This window comes from Pelobates fuscus, chromosome 1 (genome assembly GCF_036172605.1).
Source record: "Pelobates fuscus isolate aPelFus1 chromosome 1, aPelFus1.pri, whole genome shotgun sequence".
Taxonomy (NCBI): Eukaryota; Metazoa; Chordata; class Amphibia; order Anura; family Pelobatidae; genus Pelobates; species Pelobates fuscus.
The window spans coordinates 223,508,637-223,526,417 of record NC_086317.1 but is presented as its reverse complement, the minus strand read 5'-3'; positions in this window follow the sequence as shown (position 1 = coordinate 223,526,417).

The window sequence follows — 17,781 nt, the reverse complement described above, 5'->3', positions numbered from 1 at the left end:
CTCCCAGACACAGACCAAGCATCAAGTGGCCTAATAAATTTAGCTCTTTGATAAATCCTAGCTGTTTAGCTGTCATTCCAGAGCTCACTAAAGACCAAATGCAGCATTTCTCAAAGGTGAAAGAAAATCCACATGGAAAGAAACAGTTGTGTTATATTTTATTTATGTAAGGTGTTTTTACTAAAATGTATATCCTATTGGAATTTTCTTTTCTATAGATATTAAAACTTTTTAACAAATAGATTTCTAAAATGAACCTAATGACATTTTCTTAAATTTAAATGACTGGCATAGCTAGATCAAGATGCTGTTTTGAAACTTTAAGAATAGGCAATCTTTCTTCAGTGACCTAGCAATGAAATAACAATATTAAATACATATTAAATATATGGAATTTAGAAGGTTAACTAATTGGGAAATACTCTGTTTCTAATTATTCTCCACCATTCAGATACCTTTTCAGAGGAAGGAGAATTAATGGTTCTGCCTTGGAATGCAGGAAATTGTGATGTCGGTTTCTACATGTTTTAGGGACGAAAGTCACGTCACAAAACTTGCTCCAAAAGAGTTTTGCTATTCTTGCCATGAAGCCAGTTGTTTATACTGCTACACCTATGTCAATCACATGGAAATAATGTTTTATGACAAATCTTTCACCAGTGAGTCAAATTTCAGAGAAGAACTATGTCCGGTTGTACACATTCTATGAGACGTTATGGCTGGAGAGACGCCAAAATACTCAAATAGTGACAACATTGCAACTGTACGTAATGTAAATCTGTCATATTCAGCAAAGGGCACATCTGAAGGCTCTGCCTTAGTGAGGGCCTATTGCCCTAATTCTCCAAATGTAGAAATGTCACAAGTTTCTGCACAATGTACTTTGTATATTCATTACTTAAAATGTAGAAAAGGCTAAAATATTACCATACATTAAAAGCTACATTGTTTAAAGAAATTACTGTTTACAGTTTACACTGAAAGGTCAGATAAAATGTGCAAATGATGTAACTGAATTTTATTGCGTCCTAAGAACTGATCACCTCTGTATGTTTAAATTTTAACATATCTAAATTCGATCTAAACAAGACAGAAAATAAAAAGGGAACTCTTTTGGATATATTTAAACCTAAATCCCTAAGTATTCATCACAATGGTACTTCTGCAATGACATTGGATTCTCAAATATTTGAGTCATCCCTCCTAGAAGCTGATTCTCAAGGCCATTTTGTGCATTTTTGACCTTTTTCAGTAATGCTTACACCAGCTGTGTCAAGACATTTGGTAATTTCTAGGTTTTTTTTTACAGCAGCAGCAGCAGAACAATGATAAGAGATTACAGTGGTTAAAATTAATGAGACCTCGTACACTTGTCCCCTGCAGAGGCCTCAGTTTAAAGTCTAACAGCTAAAACACATGGCTAAATCAGAGATTACCAGAGCCCCAGATCAGTTATTTCCTGGGACATGAGTGTGAATAATGGCAGGGCATTAAGATCAATCTGTAAAGCCCCTATTTCCTCCAAGGCTGCTTGATTACAATATTTATTATTCCAAGAAGGAGGTAGGCAGGCTGCAAATGCAGTTCATTTTGTCTTCCCTTAGCTATTACTGATGCAAGAACCAAAAAAAAGAACATCATGATTTGATGTGAACCAAAGGTGAACAAAGTGTCACATAGCTGTCTCATCTATGATTACAGTGGATGGGTGAGAGGACAGCTGGGCATATCTACAACAATTACATTTTTAAAGCACACTGGACAACATTGTCATGTTCAATTATCATGTTTTAGCTAATATGAATGAGAGATAAAGATATTTAACTGCTTATTAAACAGAATCAGGCAGCTGTTATATTTATTATGTTAGGAATGAGTTCTTCAGTTATGATAGTGTAATGACTTAAAAATAGCAGGGATCTCTAATCAAATCTTCAGACGGTTAAAGTAAAAATGGTCCACATTTATAATAGGCATTTGATTGTTTTATGACTCCTATGTCCATCATATTTTCCAAAACTCATGGAAACTGGTGATTTATGAACTTGTTCTAAAAAAAAAAAAAAAACATGCCTTTGCTAAATGCTTAGAACATATGGTCAAAAATATTTGCAACATGACCTTTTTCCATGTCAGCACTTTTCTATCAAATTTATATATACATGCATTTCTGGAGATGTTTAAATTCGGTTAGACCCATCTATAAAGTTGGGACATTAAATGCCCAAGATATCTGCATTAGTAAGAATCTTTAAAAAAAACAACTATGTTTGTAATAAAAAAAAAAGATGTAATAAACTAGATAAATTGATGAAAACTAAATAAAATAACTTGATAAAAACACTTTCCTGTGGAGCCTCCAACATAAAATTGTAAAGCAGTGTGGGGTATATCGGTGATATATAAATGATAGTTATAATGATAATAATACAACAGTGAGAAAAAAACTACACAAGGATAGGAAACAAGCCTATCCCTAGAGTTAATGAGAGGGGTTACGGAGGTAAAATAGGGCTTAAACCTTAGGAATTATGAAATATAAAATGAGGATGGTTAACCCCTAAAAATAAGGAGAGCAACCAGCCACATAGAAATACCTCCAAGTAAAATTACAATAGAAGGTAATATTCTTTATTGAAATTAAACACATACAAAACTACAAAAATTGTGTCAAAATTGTGAAGTGAAAGATAAAAAAGATAATAGGAGAGATCTAGGACCTAGATCACAGGAGTTGCTTGTTCTCAGTTAACTGCAATTGTATCAACTTTTATTAATGATTAAATTGTAGCAGTATGTCTGACACAAAATATCTGTCTCACTCTAGAATATAAATTTCAACTATAAAACTAGATTGACTTCATAGGTAGTTTACACAATAGCCCCCTATTTGATTAGTCTAGAGAATAAAATGTATATATAGAGACAAATTCAACAAGTGTCTAGAGCCAACAGAAATGTAGTGACTCATGAGTTCTGGATTCCTGTCTGGGAAATGGTAAATGTCATGAGTCTGATGCAAAATGCAGGTGGATTTAAGTCAACCCCACTTAAGCTAAAAAAGGCCTGTTTAGGGAAAAACTGTCAGCATTATATTAGATTAGATGCTCAGTTACTTTACAACCTCAGTCTCCAAATCCAACTGTATCAGGTCCCTTATAGTACTACAGACCTTAAATGTTGATTATAAGCGGAGGTAAACAAACAAAATAGCACCAGCCCAGGAGAGGGCAGTCAGCAAAACAGAATGGAAATAAATTTCTAAGGTGCCAATAACCATGCTGTAGCTAGCTATACCTCCCCCCTTGTTGCTTCGAGGCAACCCCTCTAGACTAAACTGGAATCCTAAATCATTAAATACTACAAATTCACACTAGCAGCCATTATCAAAATAAATGATCAACATAAAGTGCTTGTTAAAAACAAAAGTATGTGCATCGGTAGCCCAACACGCGTTTCGGCGGTAGATCCGCCTTTCTTAAGAGCTGAAGTGATCCACGTATGGATAGCAGTTTAAAGGTAGGTTTGACCCGCCTCCCTCGGGTGGTGGACCAATTGCGGAGAGTGTCTCGTTAGTCAGATTGAAGGTACCTCCCAACGGGGGAGGAGATGTTAGTTGTACATTGCACTTGAGCAAGCACCAAGGTAAATGAGAAACGTCCCCAAGGAAACCATCACGGGGAGAAAATCCCTATTCAAGGTAAAATCTTGTGTTACAAAATGTGGACTGAATTAACCAGAGAGACATTGCTAAAAGGAGGATCCTAATTGTATTTAGATTTACTTGCTGCCAAAGTTTCCGACTAATTATTGTAAACTATTAATAGTAAATATAAATTGTAGCTTGTTCAGAGTCGATGGAGTACACCATTGAATTTTTTTTACTTACTATAATTATCTACTGTTATGTGAGAGGGTAAATAAATACTGTATAGTAGAATTATAGAGAGATGTCATGTTCAGACCATGGAGTTGTGCGCAGATATTGCAATCTGATTCTGTGATTGATTAGTCAGTCTCAGGCATTTTATAAACAAATGACTGGATTGTCCCATGTGTCAAATGTTTAGAATAAACATCTAAAACACCTGGTTCAACATATTTATAGTCAGTAACAGGCATTTTTTGCGATCTGACTCTGTGATTGACTAGTCAGTCTCAGGCATTTTATACTACTGTATAGTAGGATTATAGATAGATGTCATGTTCAGACCATGGAGTTGTGCGCAGATATTGCGATCTGACTCTGTGATTGATTAGTCAGTCTCAGGCATTTTATAAACAAATGACTGGATTGTCCCATGTGTCAAATGTTTAGAATAAACTTCTAAAACACCTGGTTCAACATATTTATTGTCAGTCACAGGCATTTTTTATAAATTAATGAGTAGTTTGTCCCAAATGTCAAATAGTTAAGGACAAGTTCATCTCCATATATATCATGTTTATACCAAGTAATTCAAGAGGATCTTCAATATAATATGTCCACATGAGGAATTATTAAGGATCATAGTCAAATCTGAAAAGTAAGTGGATATACACTAAAAACGATAAAGATAAATGAATTAAAGCGGTTTTCCTAACACTATAGTGACCTGAGTGTGCCCCCACCCTCAGGGTCCCCCTCCCGTGGCGCTGAAGGAGTTATCCAGTGCCAGGGCTCCCTCGGCGCTGGTGACCTCTCCTCTCCCGCCGACGTCAGCTCCCCCGTCCGAGGTCAGTGGAGCCGAATGCGCATGGGCGGCAAGTGCCGCGTGTGCGCGGCAAGTGCCACGTGTGCATTCAAAGTGTCCATAAGAAAGCATTTTGCAATCCTTTCATATGGACGCTCATCGCGATGAATGTGAAATTCTCATCCAGCGTCGCAGATGCACCTCTAGTGCCTGTCCGGAAGACAGCCACTAGAGGCTGGATTAACCCCAAATGTAAACATAGCAGTTTCTCTGAAACTGCTATGTTTGCATCTGAAGGGTTAAAACCTGAGGGACCTGGCACCCAGACCACTTCATTAACTGAAGTGGTCTGAGTGACTATAGGGTCCCTTTAAATTACCATAGCATTGATAATGAGCAAAATATAAATAATGTATAACAAAACGGCTTAAATTGGGCATAACAGAAAAAGGTAAAGGAGCTTTAAGTGATGGAGGAGATATATGGATATATTTATAGACCCAATAAAATTAGGTCCAATTGATCAAGTTAAATAATATTGAATAAATAATACTAAATATTAATCATTAAATATTAAATAAACGGGGAGAAAGAGAAACCATAATTCAGTCCCAATGGTTGAAGTGTTCTAAGTTTGTAGATCCATCTGCATTCCTTTTGTCTGAGAAATTTATCAAAATCACCACATCTTTTGTCACGTTTCACTTGTTCCAGTCGGCAGAACCGTATCCTTTTAGAATCTGCTCCATGATGTTCTTTTAAATGTCTTGAGATAGGAGTATCAAGCCAATTTTTTGTGCATCTAACATGTTATTTTATTCTTTCTTTAAACTGTCGAAAGGTCTTAACCACATATTTTAACCTGCAACTGCAGATTAGTAGATATTCCAGACCAGTCATATTGCAGTTTAAGAATTGTCCAATTTTGAAGGATTGTCTTCCTTCACTATCTGATACTTGTTTTGAATCTTTCAAAATAAATTTGCACACCATGCATCTGCCGCATCCATATGTACCACAAGGGGATTTCCCAGCCAGGTACCTGATGATTGAGGTTTTGATGAAAAATGGCTTGGGACTAACATATCTTTCATATTACGGCCTCTTCTTGCAGTATTGTCCACACGGGGACCAAGAACTTGTTTTAAGTGAACATCATTGAGCAGGATTGGCCAAACTTGTTGAATTTGTCTCTATATATACATTTTACTAATTTTACTCTTTTTAGGTTAAACATACCGTTAACAAAGAAAGGAGAAAGGTGTAAACCACGGACAGGACGTCCAGGAGACACCAGTGAGATATAAATCTCCGTTGTCTGTTAAAAGTTAATAATCGTTTAATTGGTATACAAGACCATGAACAAAATAAAATAATAAATAGAAAATAATGAAATTAAATACACACACTCAAAAAAGGGAAGAGGAGACCAACGAAGCTCAGGGAGCTCAGGAAGGAGCATTAAGGAGGGTATATATCCTATAACCAAGTAAATGCCTTTACTATCAAACGTAGCAATTTTATATAAGGAGACACTGAGTCCCTAGTAGTTGCTATGATAGAGAATACTAGTGACTCACACTGACTAATGCAATGGGGATGGCCCTCCCTGCCAAACTGATAAGAGAGCAAATATAGATTGAGAGGCAGCTTGAAGAGAGACACATGTACCCAAATAATGGATGCAATAGAGTATACTAGTTGCTCAAACTGACTAGTATATGCAAATGAATCCCCAGTGAAAAGTGGCCAAAAAGTAATAAGGAGACACTAAAGCCCCTAGAAATGGCTACACCACAGGATACTGCTTAGATCAGTGGTACATAGTAACTCTTATTGACTAATGTGTACACATGAAACATCAAAAGCTGTAGTTCTCCCTGCCAGTCAAAAGACAGCTCTGTTAAAAGAAGTGAATATGGGCTAAATTGGCAACTTGTGGAGGGACACTCAGCCCCTAAAAGTGGTTACAGTAGAGCATATGGGTGACTCACACTGACTAGTATGTGCAGGTTAGTCCCCAGTGAACCATAGCCAAATACTAATAAAGAGACACTTAAGCCCCTAATAGTGGTGACTCTGGAGGGTTCTGCTTAGATCAGTGATGCATAGCATACTAACTGATATATCTAGATGGGTCTTGCACTGAAAGTAACCAGCTGGTATAGAAAAACTGCTCGAGCCCCAGTAAATGGCTATATACAGCTGCACTGCAGGTTGCTAGTAGAGTCAGTGTAGCAGCATGCCTAACACTGACTAATTATAACAGATAATCCTCAGTGAGACAAAGCCATACGAAAAAGTAAGCTACTGCTTCCCTATATAAAGCTCCATACAGGCTTCAACTCCTCTTACCCTAGCTAAACACCCCAAACAGTGTGAACAAAAATAATAAAGTGCTGTGGTTTAAAAATTCATTGCCTAACGCATTTCGGCGCTATGAAGAGCGCCTTTCTCAAAGGCTATAAACGAGGGAATACACCACGGGTCCGTGTTTAAATGTCAGCCGCGGTGTAATTTGGGCCAATCATCTGTGAGTATGGGCAGTGTTGTAAGCGTACACGCCTACCGTTTCGATTGGTGTCACTCAAATGGGTTCGCACCAATCGGATGAGGGGAGGATATGGGGCGGGGCTAAGTGCCGATCCCGGGACGCATGTGTATTGCGTTTCCATGGCACCAGCTCACATAACCCTACATACCCGGGCATATACTCTGTAATCAGTCCGGAACACTGAGATACAGGGGGAATAATGAATGTCATCATAGATGCATTAAGAACCCAATTCCTAGAGTGTGCGCTCGTACGATCTTGGGACACACTTAGGAGTAGGTAGAAGCACCTGTTTAAAGGCATATTCCCGGCTCATACTGAAATACAGATATAGTGGAAGATCCCCTTTCAAAGCATATTGTGGGGACTCAGAAATAATACTGGCATATTGTTTACAGTGGCTAATGAAAGGCTACAGTATAATATGGCCGTAAGTAATTCCTCATTGGTTCATGAAAATGGCATATTAGTATTGTGATCAAAATTCAACAACAAACAACAAATATATATCGGTTAGAAGGACTATAATTATGCAATGAAAGGGGTGAATGTAAAGCCTTCATTGAGGCCATTTGGGCATAAGGTGTTTAATGTCTGAATCCAATAGCATTCTCTTATCTTGAGGATCAGATCAAGAAACCTCCTCTTTTCCCCACAATGACCTTTTCGACCCCTGCAAACTTAAAACATCTAGGTGTATCGCTATGGTGTGTTCTGACGTGTCTAGCCACAGGGGTGTCCCTGTCTGATGAAATCGAGTGGATGTGTTCCATCATGCGTCTCTTAAAGGGACGTATTGTTTTTCCTACATATTTTTTACCACATTTGCATGTGAGAAGGTAGAATAAACCTGATGTATTACAATTGAAGAATTGTTTGATTTGGATTTTTTGTGTGCCGGATGAATCGAATATGGACTTAGAGTCTCTATCTATGTAGCAGCAGGCTACACAGCGTCCACATTGGTAAGTACCGTATATGTTAAGCCACCCTTTCTTATTTCCATTCTGTATAGAAAAATGGCTTGGTACCAGCATACCCTTTTTGCTGTTATTGACACATGTGGGGTGATCACATCTTTAAGATGTCGATCTTGTGTCAGTAAAGGCCAGAATCTAGCTAGGATCTTTTTGGCTGGATCCCACCCTACGTCAAAATTCGCCACACATCGGATTATTTGGGGGGGACATGGTTTAGGACTATTGTCGAGAAGGGTCTCACGGTCACTTAGAAGTGCTCTTTGGTAGGCCTGTTTCAGGCATCTATTCGGATAGCCTTTGTACACAATACAAGGGTTATCCCCTTTTGAGATATAATCTGGACACACTAAATTTATCCCTGTTAAAGGGTTATTTTCATTTCTTTTTCTTTTCTAGTTATCTATTCTATATAGGTTTCAATACCTATAAGTGTGTCAATATACATCTGTTTAAAGGTACCTATATTCCATTAACTATGGCTAACTTTTTATCCCAACTGAAAGAATCCAATTCTTGGTGTATAGATGCAGAATCTGTGTTCTCAGACAGCAATCCTACCCTATTACCTGAGAATGATAATATCAATTACAAATGTAGGTCATTAAGCAATCTATGTAAACAACAGATTCGAATTGGGTGGGAAATTACATCCTTAAAAAACTACCTGGGTAAATCAATGATTCCAAGGGGTCTGAGGATACAAACCACACCCAATACACAAATGGACGATCCTGGTCTATTGAAAGAATGCGAGGATGCATCTAACATGTGTTCTAAAAAATATATGGAAATTCTAGTTAAGTTTGAAACTGAAAGGTTAAAACAGACTGATGAAAAAGTGAATACTGCTGTAGAAGATATCCAAAAATGCACTAATGACCCTTCCTTTCAAACTCAAGAACAGCGATTACAAGAGAATCTAACTAAATACCAGAATGTCATTAAATCACGCAAACACAAGAAGTTTGTTAGAGACAATGATGATTATAAAACAGGCAAGGTATATAGGCATTTTAAGAAAATTTCAAGAGTAGACTCTGATTACTGCACAACATCTGAATATGAGACCTCAGACACAGATAGTGAATTAACACCAGCACCCCAAACTAGGCAACATACACAGAGGGGCAAAGGAATCCTTAAAAAGGGGGTGACTTTTTTAGGACAACCTCCCCCCCCCCCCCCGAGAGGGGGAACAACAAATGCAGTACAGACCAACTCGCAACAGGGGGAGAGCTCGCAGACGGTATTAGAGGGGGACACCAGAATTATCAACATCTCAGACATTCCTCTCACTGCTATACAGAAACAAGTAATTATGGAGGGCCTGTCTTTCGTTCCAACTCCACCATTCTGTAAATTCGAATGGATTAAAGATATAAACCTGTTTGGAAGAAAACTTGCCCTTCATAAGTTTTTTAAAGTGAGAGACGAGAAAAAAGCCAGAGATCTCGGCTTTGATATCAAGGAATATCAATGTCTTCTTGATTTGGTGTCCCTTTTAGAAACAAATGACAATGCTTCTCCCCCACCGTACACAGATCTGCATCCAAAAAGCAAATTCACTCCTAACTTCCGTGAATTCAAAAATATTGATATGTTCGTCGAATCCACTACCCAGATGATCAAAGATCTAGATATTGACACATTCAAGGTTAAACCCAGAAACAACCTTACAAAAAATGAATGGAAAGCAATAACTGATCTGAGGGACAACGAACATGTCATTATCAAACCTGCAGACAAGGGGGGAAACATTGTCATTTTAAATAGACCCCACTACATTCAACTGGCTGAGAAAATCCTTAACGATGTGAGCACATATAAAGTCCTGCCATCTAATCCTACGTCTAAATTCCTCTCTGAATTCAAAACTCTCCTTGATAGAGCATTCGATCATGGCGTACTTACCAAGGAAGAACACACAAGCATTTATGTCAAAAATCCCGTAATTTCAACCTTCTACTGTCTTCCCAAGATACATAAAGGCTACGAGCCATTGTCGGCTAGATCTATTGTGTCAGGAATGAACAATCTTACATGTAAAGGCAGCATATACGTGGATAAAATTCTACGGCCATATGTAGAGAAATTACCGTCCTATCTCAGAGATACAAAAGATACTGTAAGATGCATTACGTCAATTGAAGTACCACAGGGGGCCATCCTATGTAGCCTCGATGTGGAGGCACTGTATTCCTCAATACCCCAGATGGGAGGCATACAGCACATAGGTTCATTCCTTGAAACAAGGGGCTCCAGCCATTCATGCCATACCACCTTTGTTCTTGACCTACTAAAGTTCATTTTGACCCACAATTTCTTTCTTTATAATAACACATTTTACCACCAGGTGCAGGGGACTGCGATGGGGACAGCTTGTGCCCCCTCCTATGCGAACCTGCATCTGGGCTGGTGGGAACAACATATCGTCTATTCAGAGCGCTTGAAACATTATATGGACTATGTCCATCTTTGGAAACGCTACATAGATGATATTCTGGTCATATGGACAGGAACAAAGGAACTTTTTATTGAATTCGTGAAAGTTTTGAATGAAAACGACCTAAACCTACGTTTGACTATGGAAATCGGTATATCCACTTTGAATTTCCTTGACTGTACTTTCACCATCACGGACCAACTCAGGATCCAGACCTCTTTATATTGCAAACCCACGTCTACCAACAATATGCTGAATTGGTGTAGCTACCATCCTAACCCACTCAAAAGGGGCATCCCAGTGGGACAATATTTGCGACTTAAAAGGAATTGTTCCTCCATGGAAGACTTTGTAGAAAAGGCAGCCTCACTAAAGGCCAGATTCAAAGCTAAAGGCTATCCGAATAGATGCCTGAAACAGGCCTACCAAAGAGCACTCCCAAGTGACCGTGAGACCCTTCTCGACAATAGTCCTACACCATGTCCCCCCAAAATAATCCGATGTGTGGCGAATTTTGACGCAGGGTGGGATCCAGCCAAAAAGATCCTAGCTAGATTCTGGCCTTTACTGACACAAGATCGACATCTTAAAGATGTGATTCCCCCCACATGTGTCAATAACAGCAAAAAGGGGCAAAAAAACTCAAGGATATGCTGGTACCAAGCCATTTTTCTAAACAGAATGGAAATAAGAAAGGGTGGCTTAACATATACGGTACTTACCAAAGTCCCCACAATATGCTTTCAAAGGGGATCTTCCACTATATCTGTATTTCGGTATGAGCCGGGAATATGCCTTTAGACAGGTGCTTCTACCTACTTCTAAGTGTGTCCCAAGATCGTACGAGCGCACACTGGGTTCTTAATGCATCTATGATGACATTCATTATTCCCCCTGTATCTCAGTGTTCCAGACTGATTACAGAGTATATGCCCGGGTATGTAGGGTTATGTGAGCGGGTGCCATGGAAATGCAATACACATGCGTCCCGGGATCGGCACTTAGCCCCGCCCCCATATCCTCCCCTCATCCGATTGGTGCGAACCCACGTGAGTGACACCAATCGAAACGGTAGGCGTGTACGCTTACAACACCGCCCATACTCACAGATGATTGGCCCAAATGACGCTGCGGCGGACATTTAAACACGGACCCATAGTGTATTCCCTCGTTGATAACCTTTGAGAAAGGCGCTCTTCATAGCGCCGAAACGCGTTAGGCAATGAATTTTTAAACCACAGCACTTTATTATTTTTGTTCACACTGTTTGGGGTGTGTAGCTAGGGTAAGAGGAGTTGAAGCCTGTATGGAGCTTTATATAGGGAAGCAGTAGCTTACTTTTTCGTATGGCTTTGTCTCACTGAGGATTATCTGTTATAATTAGTCAGTGTTAGGCATGTTGCTACACTGACTCTACTAGCAACCTGCAGTGCAGCTGTATATAGCCATTTACTGGGGCTCGAGCGGTTTTTCTATAACAGCTGGTTACTTTCAGTGCAAGACCCATCTAGATATATCAGTTAGTATGCTATGCATCACTGATCTAAGCAGAACCCTCCAGTGTCACCACTATTAGGGGCTTAAGTGTCTCTTTATTAGTATTTGGCTATGGTTCACTGGGGACTAACCTGCACATACTAGTCAGTGTGAGTCACCCATATGCTCTACTGTAACCACTTTTAGGGGCTGAATGTCCCTCCACAAGTTGCCAATTTAGCCCATATTTACTTCTTTTAACAGAGCTGTCTTTTGACTGGCAGGGAGAACTACAGCCTTTGATGTTTCATGTGTACACATTAGTCAATAAGAGTTACTATGTACCACTGATCTAAGCAGTATCCTGTGGTGTAGCCATTTCTAGGGCCTTTAGTGTCTCCTTATTACTTTTTGGCCACTTTTCACTGGGGATTCATTTGCATATACTAGTCAGTTTGAGCAACTAGTATACTCTATTGCATCCATTATTTGGGTACATGTGTCTCTCTTCAAGCTGCCTCTCAATCTATATTTGCTCTCTTATCAGTTTGGCAGGGAGGGCCATCCCCATTGCATTAGTCAGTGTGAGTCACTAGTATTCTCGATCATAGCAACTACTAGGGACTCAGTGTCTCCTTATATAAAATTGCTACGTTTGATAGTGAAGGCATTTACTTGGTTATAGGATATATACCCTCCTTAATACCCCTTGTCTTAGATCCTTCCTGAGCTCCCTGAGCTTCGTTGGTCTCCTCTTCCCTTTTTTGAGTGTGTGTATTTAATTTCATTATTTTCTATTTATTATTTTATTTTGTTCTTGTATACCAATTAAACGATTACTAACTTTTAACAGACAACGGAGATTTATATCTCACTGGTGTCTCCTGGACGTCCTGTCCGTGGTTTACACCTTTCTCCTTTCTTTGTACACAATACAAGGGTTATCCCCTTTTGAGATATAATCTGGACACACTGAATTTATCCCTGTTAAAGGGTTATTTTCATTTCTTTTTCTTTTCTAAACATACCGTTAAGCCAATCCCTTGTTTTATGCCTATACTGGGGATTCATATATCCTTCTATATACCTATTGGACATCTAATCAAATATTGGGCTATATGGTAATGTGTAAACTACCTATGAGTTAAAGCTATTTTTATAGTTGAAATTTAAAGTCTAGAGTGAGACAAATATTTTGTATCAGACATACTGCTACAATTTAATCATTAATAAAAGTTGATACAATTGCAATAATACAACAGTGTTAATCTGATTTTTGTTAAATGATAACAAGACAATTTATGACTTTAGATGACAATACCATTTATACCAGTGATTCCCAAACCAGTCCTCATACCTCCCAAGATGTGGGCTGGCCCTAGGGCATACCGCCTGGTGAGCCGCAATGGCCATGGGGCGAGGCCAAGAGATCTCCCCTGCCTGCCGATGGAGAGCTGGCGTTATCCGAGCGCCGGCCCTGCAGGCTAGAGTTCACTCTCATCACTAGGACCACCAGGGATGGCAGCACGGTTATAATGCTTTTTAAATCAAAATAAGAAAAATTAGATTTACATTAATCTATCCCTCCCCCGCCCCTTACACAATACCTCCAAACATATTTACAAACATAGCACCCTCACAGACACACAGCACCCCTCACACACTCACACCACCCCTTCACACAATCAGCACACACACAGCACCCCTCACAGACACAGCACACACACACACTGTAGCGGAGAGCAGTGGTAGCTGGGCTTCTCCTCCGCTAGTTACTCCAATAGCTATTCAGGAACAACTTGGAAACTTCAAGACAGCAGGCATAAATACAAGATGATACACGAATATCCCATCACCCTCCCCAATAACTGGACAACACTCAGTAATAGGAGCAGAACTGATCCTTTAATGGCCAGGCTGGCCTTTTATGCAGATTTTGCCCCAAAGGTTACCACCCAGGTGGACCTTGTGGGGCACTGATAAAAATATACATCAACCAGTAAAACATAGTTAAGTCACAAGACACTCCCATATACTGTATACAACCCCTGCCCTCTGCTCATTGGATAATTGAGTTAATTACTGTATCAACTCAATTATCCAAAAAAAAAAATCACAATTTTCACACTTTTTTTAAAACACTCCAAAAACATATCCTACATTGATAATTCCAACATCCCCTGATAGCCCCGATCTGGGAGAGCAACATAATGAAAAATCACCCAGATCGGTTTACGGGTTCGAAAGTTTTAAACATAGAATGTGACGGCAGATAAAAACCATTTGGCCCATTTAGTCTGTCCAAGTTTTTTAAATATTTTCATTAGTCCCTGGCCTTATTTTCATTAGTCCCTGGCCTTAAGATAGCCTTATGCATATCCCATGCATGTTTAAACTCCTTACTGTGTTAACTTCTACCACGTCAGCTGGAAGGCTATTTCATGCATCCACTACCCTCTCAGTAAAGTAATACTTCCAGATATTATTTTTAAACCTTTGCCCCTCTAATTTAAGACTTTGTCCTCTTGTTGTGGTAGTTTTTCTTCTTTTAAATATAGTCTCATCCTTTACTGTGTTGATTCCCTATATGTATTTAAATGTTTCTATCATATCCCCCTTGTCTTGTCTTTCATTCAAGCTATACATGTTAAGTTCCTTTAACCTTTCCTTGTAAGTTTTATCCTGCAATCCATGAACCAGTTTAGTAGCCCTTCTCTGAACTCTCTCTTAAGTATCAATATCCTTCAGGAGATCCGGTCTCCAGTACTGCGCCCAATACTCCAAGTGAGGTCTCAACAATGTTCTGTACAATGGCATGAGCACTTACCTCTTTCTATTACTTACCTCTGCCTATTGCATTAAAGCACAAACATATATATTTATTTAAGGCTGGGCCTGTAGTTGTGGGAGGGGCTTGGTTCCCCTTTAAAAGGGCCTCCTACCCTTTCTCTCACACCATTATGGGTCTGGCGAGTTGCAGGTGACGACTTACGGTCACTCACAAGTCCCCATCTTGCTGTTACCTGTTTTCACTCGTGGTCCGGTTTCCTTGTTGCTGGCCGCTGGTAAAATCTTTTGTTCAGCTTACCTGTCTTCTCACTGACCATTTCCAGCCCACTTTCTGCTCCAGCTTGAAGGAGACTGACCCGGAAGTTGACCGTTGAACCATAAGCTATAGCCCCAGCAGTCGTGCCTAGGTCGCATCCCACGGTGTCATCTTGACTTTGGTCTATTTCGTTACTTACCCGTTTGTATGTGAATTTGTTTCTTTCTGCTGTATTATTTATATACATAATACAGGGGAGCTTTTGGGACTTTGTTAAACTCACAAATGAAGGTCCCGGTTCAGCTACTTTCATATGTTTAGGCTCAATTTCCCTTGCTTTCGCACTGTTACAGACAAACAGTTATTCTAGCAAACACTACACGATTCCAAATGAAGTGTTAGTAAAGTAATACTTCCAGATATTATTTTTAAACCTTTGCCCCTCTAATTTAAGACTTTGTCCTCTTGTTGTGGTAGTTTTTCTTCTTTTAAATATAGTCTCATTCTTTACTGTGTTGATTCCCTTTATGTATTTAAATGTTTCTATCATATCCCCCTTGTCTTGTCTTTCATTCAAGCTATACATGTCCAGTTCCTTTAACCCCTTAAGGACCAAACTTCTAAAATAAAAGGGAATCATGACATGTCACACATGTCATGTGTCCTTAAGGGGTTAAAGGACCACTCTAGGCACCCAAACCACTTCAGCTTAATGAAGTGGTCTGGGTGTCAGGTCCAGCTAGGGTTAACCCATTTTTTTTATAAACATAGCAGTTTCAGAGAAACTGCTATGTTTATAAATGGGTTAAGCCTTCCCCCAAATCCTCTAGTGGCTGTCTCACTGACAGCCGCTAGAGGCGCTTGCGTGATTCTCACTGGGAAAATCACAGTGAGAGCACGCAAGCGTCCATAGGAAAGCATTGTAAATGCTTTCCTATGCAACCGGCTGAATGCACGCAGCTCTTGCCGCGTGTGCGCATTCAGCCGACGGGGCGGAACAGAGGCGGAGAGGAGGAGGAGAGCTCCCCGCCCAGCGCTGGAAAAAGGTAAGTTTTACCCCTTTTCCCCTTTCCAGAGCCGGGCGGGAGGGGGACCCTGAGGGTGGGGGCACCCTCAGGGCACTATAGTGCCAGGAAAACGAGTATGTTTTCCTGGCACTATAGTGGTCCTTTAACCTTTCCTTGTAAGTTTTATCCTGCAATCCATGAACCAGTTGAGTAGCCCTTCTCTGAACTCTCTCTTAAGTATCAATATCCTTCAGTAGATACGGTCTCCAGTACTGCATCCAATACTCCAAGTGAGATCTCATCAGTGTTCTATACAATGGCATGAGCACTTACCTCTTTCTACTGCTAATACCTCTCCCTACATAACCAAGCATTCTGCTAGCATTTCCTGCTGCTTTATTACATTGTCTGGGTACCTTTAAGTCATCAGAAATAATCACCCCTAAATTCCTTTCCTCAGATGTCGAGGTTAGGACTCTATCAAATAGTCTGTACTCTGCCCTTGGGTTTTTACATCCAAGATGCATTATCTTGCACTTATCCACATTAAATGTCAGTTGCCACAACTCTGACCATTTTTCTAGTTTACCTAAATCATTTGGTTTATCCCTCCTGGAACATCAACCCTGTTACATATCTTAGTATCATCAGCAAAAGACATACCTTACCATCAAGACCTTCTGCAATATCACTAATAAAAACACTAAAGAGAATGGGTCCAAGTACAGATCCCTGAGGTACCCCACTGGTGACAAGCCCATACTTCGAATATACTCCATTGCCTACAACCCTCTGTTGCCTGTCACTCAGCCACTGCTTTACCCATTTAACAATATTGGAATCCAAACTTAAATGCTTACTTTGAGAGGGGGCGTGCTTGCCATTGGTGATGACAAAACACACCCCATCTGGCCCCGCCTCCTTCTTAGTGGGTCGCTGTGATTAAAAAATGCTCGGGACAAATTTTTTTTCCAGTCCGGCCCTGCACTTCCGTAACAGTCCAGAATTTAGAAAACATCCAGTTGTGTTGTGTTTTTTCTTCTTAAAACACCTTAGACACAAGTTAGTTATCCCTAAATCCTAGACAGGTGGGGAAGTTGGGGGAGGGGGCACGACGACTGATTTGGGAACCACTGATCTACATTACAAACTTGCAAACTCTCCTGTTTTTTAGATGGTATTGTCCCATGTTTTGGGCTCCTGTTTCTGTTAAAATTTGTCCCAGGAAATGTGCCACATTAGCTGCAAGCGGAAAGGTTCTCTGGCAGATTCACTGTGTAGCTGGGAGTGTTCTGGGAGTAAATGATTACACTTCACTTTCTTCCAGCGCACTGCAACTAGTGTTGCACCAATTCAGTATCCCCTTTGAGATCCCCTGTGACATACAGCTGCCAGAGACTGCCCTCTCTCCTCCTGCTGACCTCATTCTAAATATGATACAGGTGTCATTCACTTTTATTACAAGAGCATAAGCCTGCCTATCTATTTAAAGTCCACCCCTGTACACACTTACTCTTACTCCGCCTCCACCCCAAACTCCATAACTCTGCATCCCCAGCTCAACTTTGCTTCAAAATTAATTCCACCCTGTCAGCCTTCCCC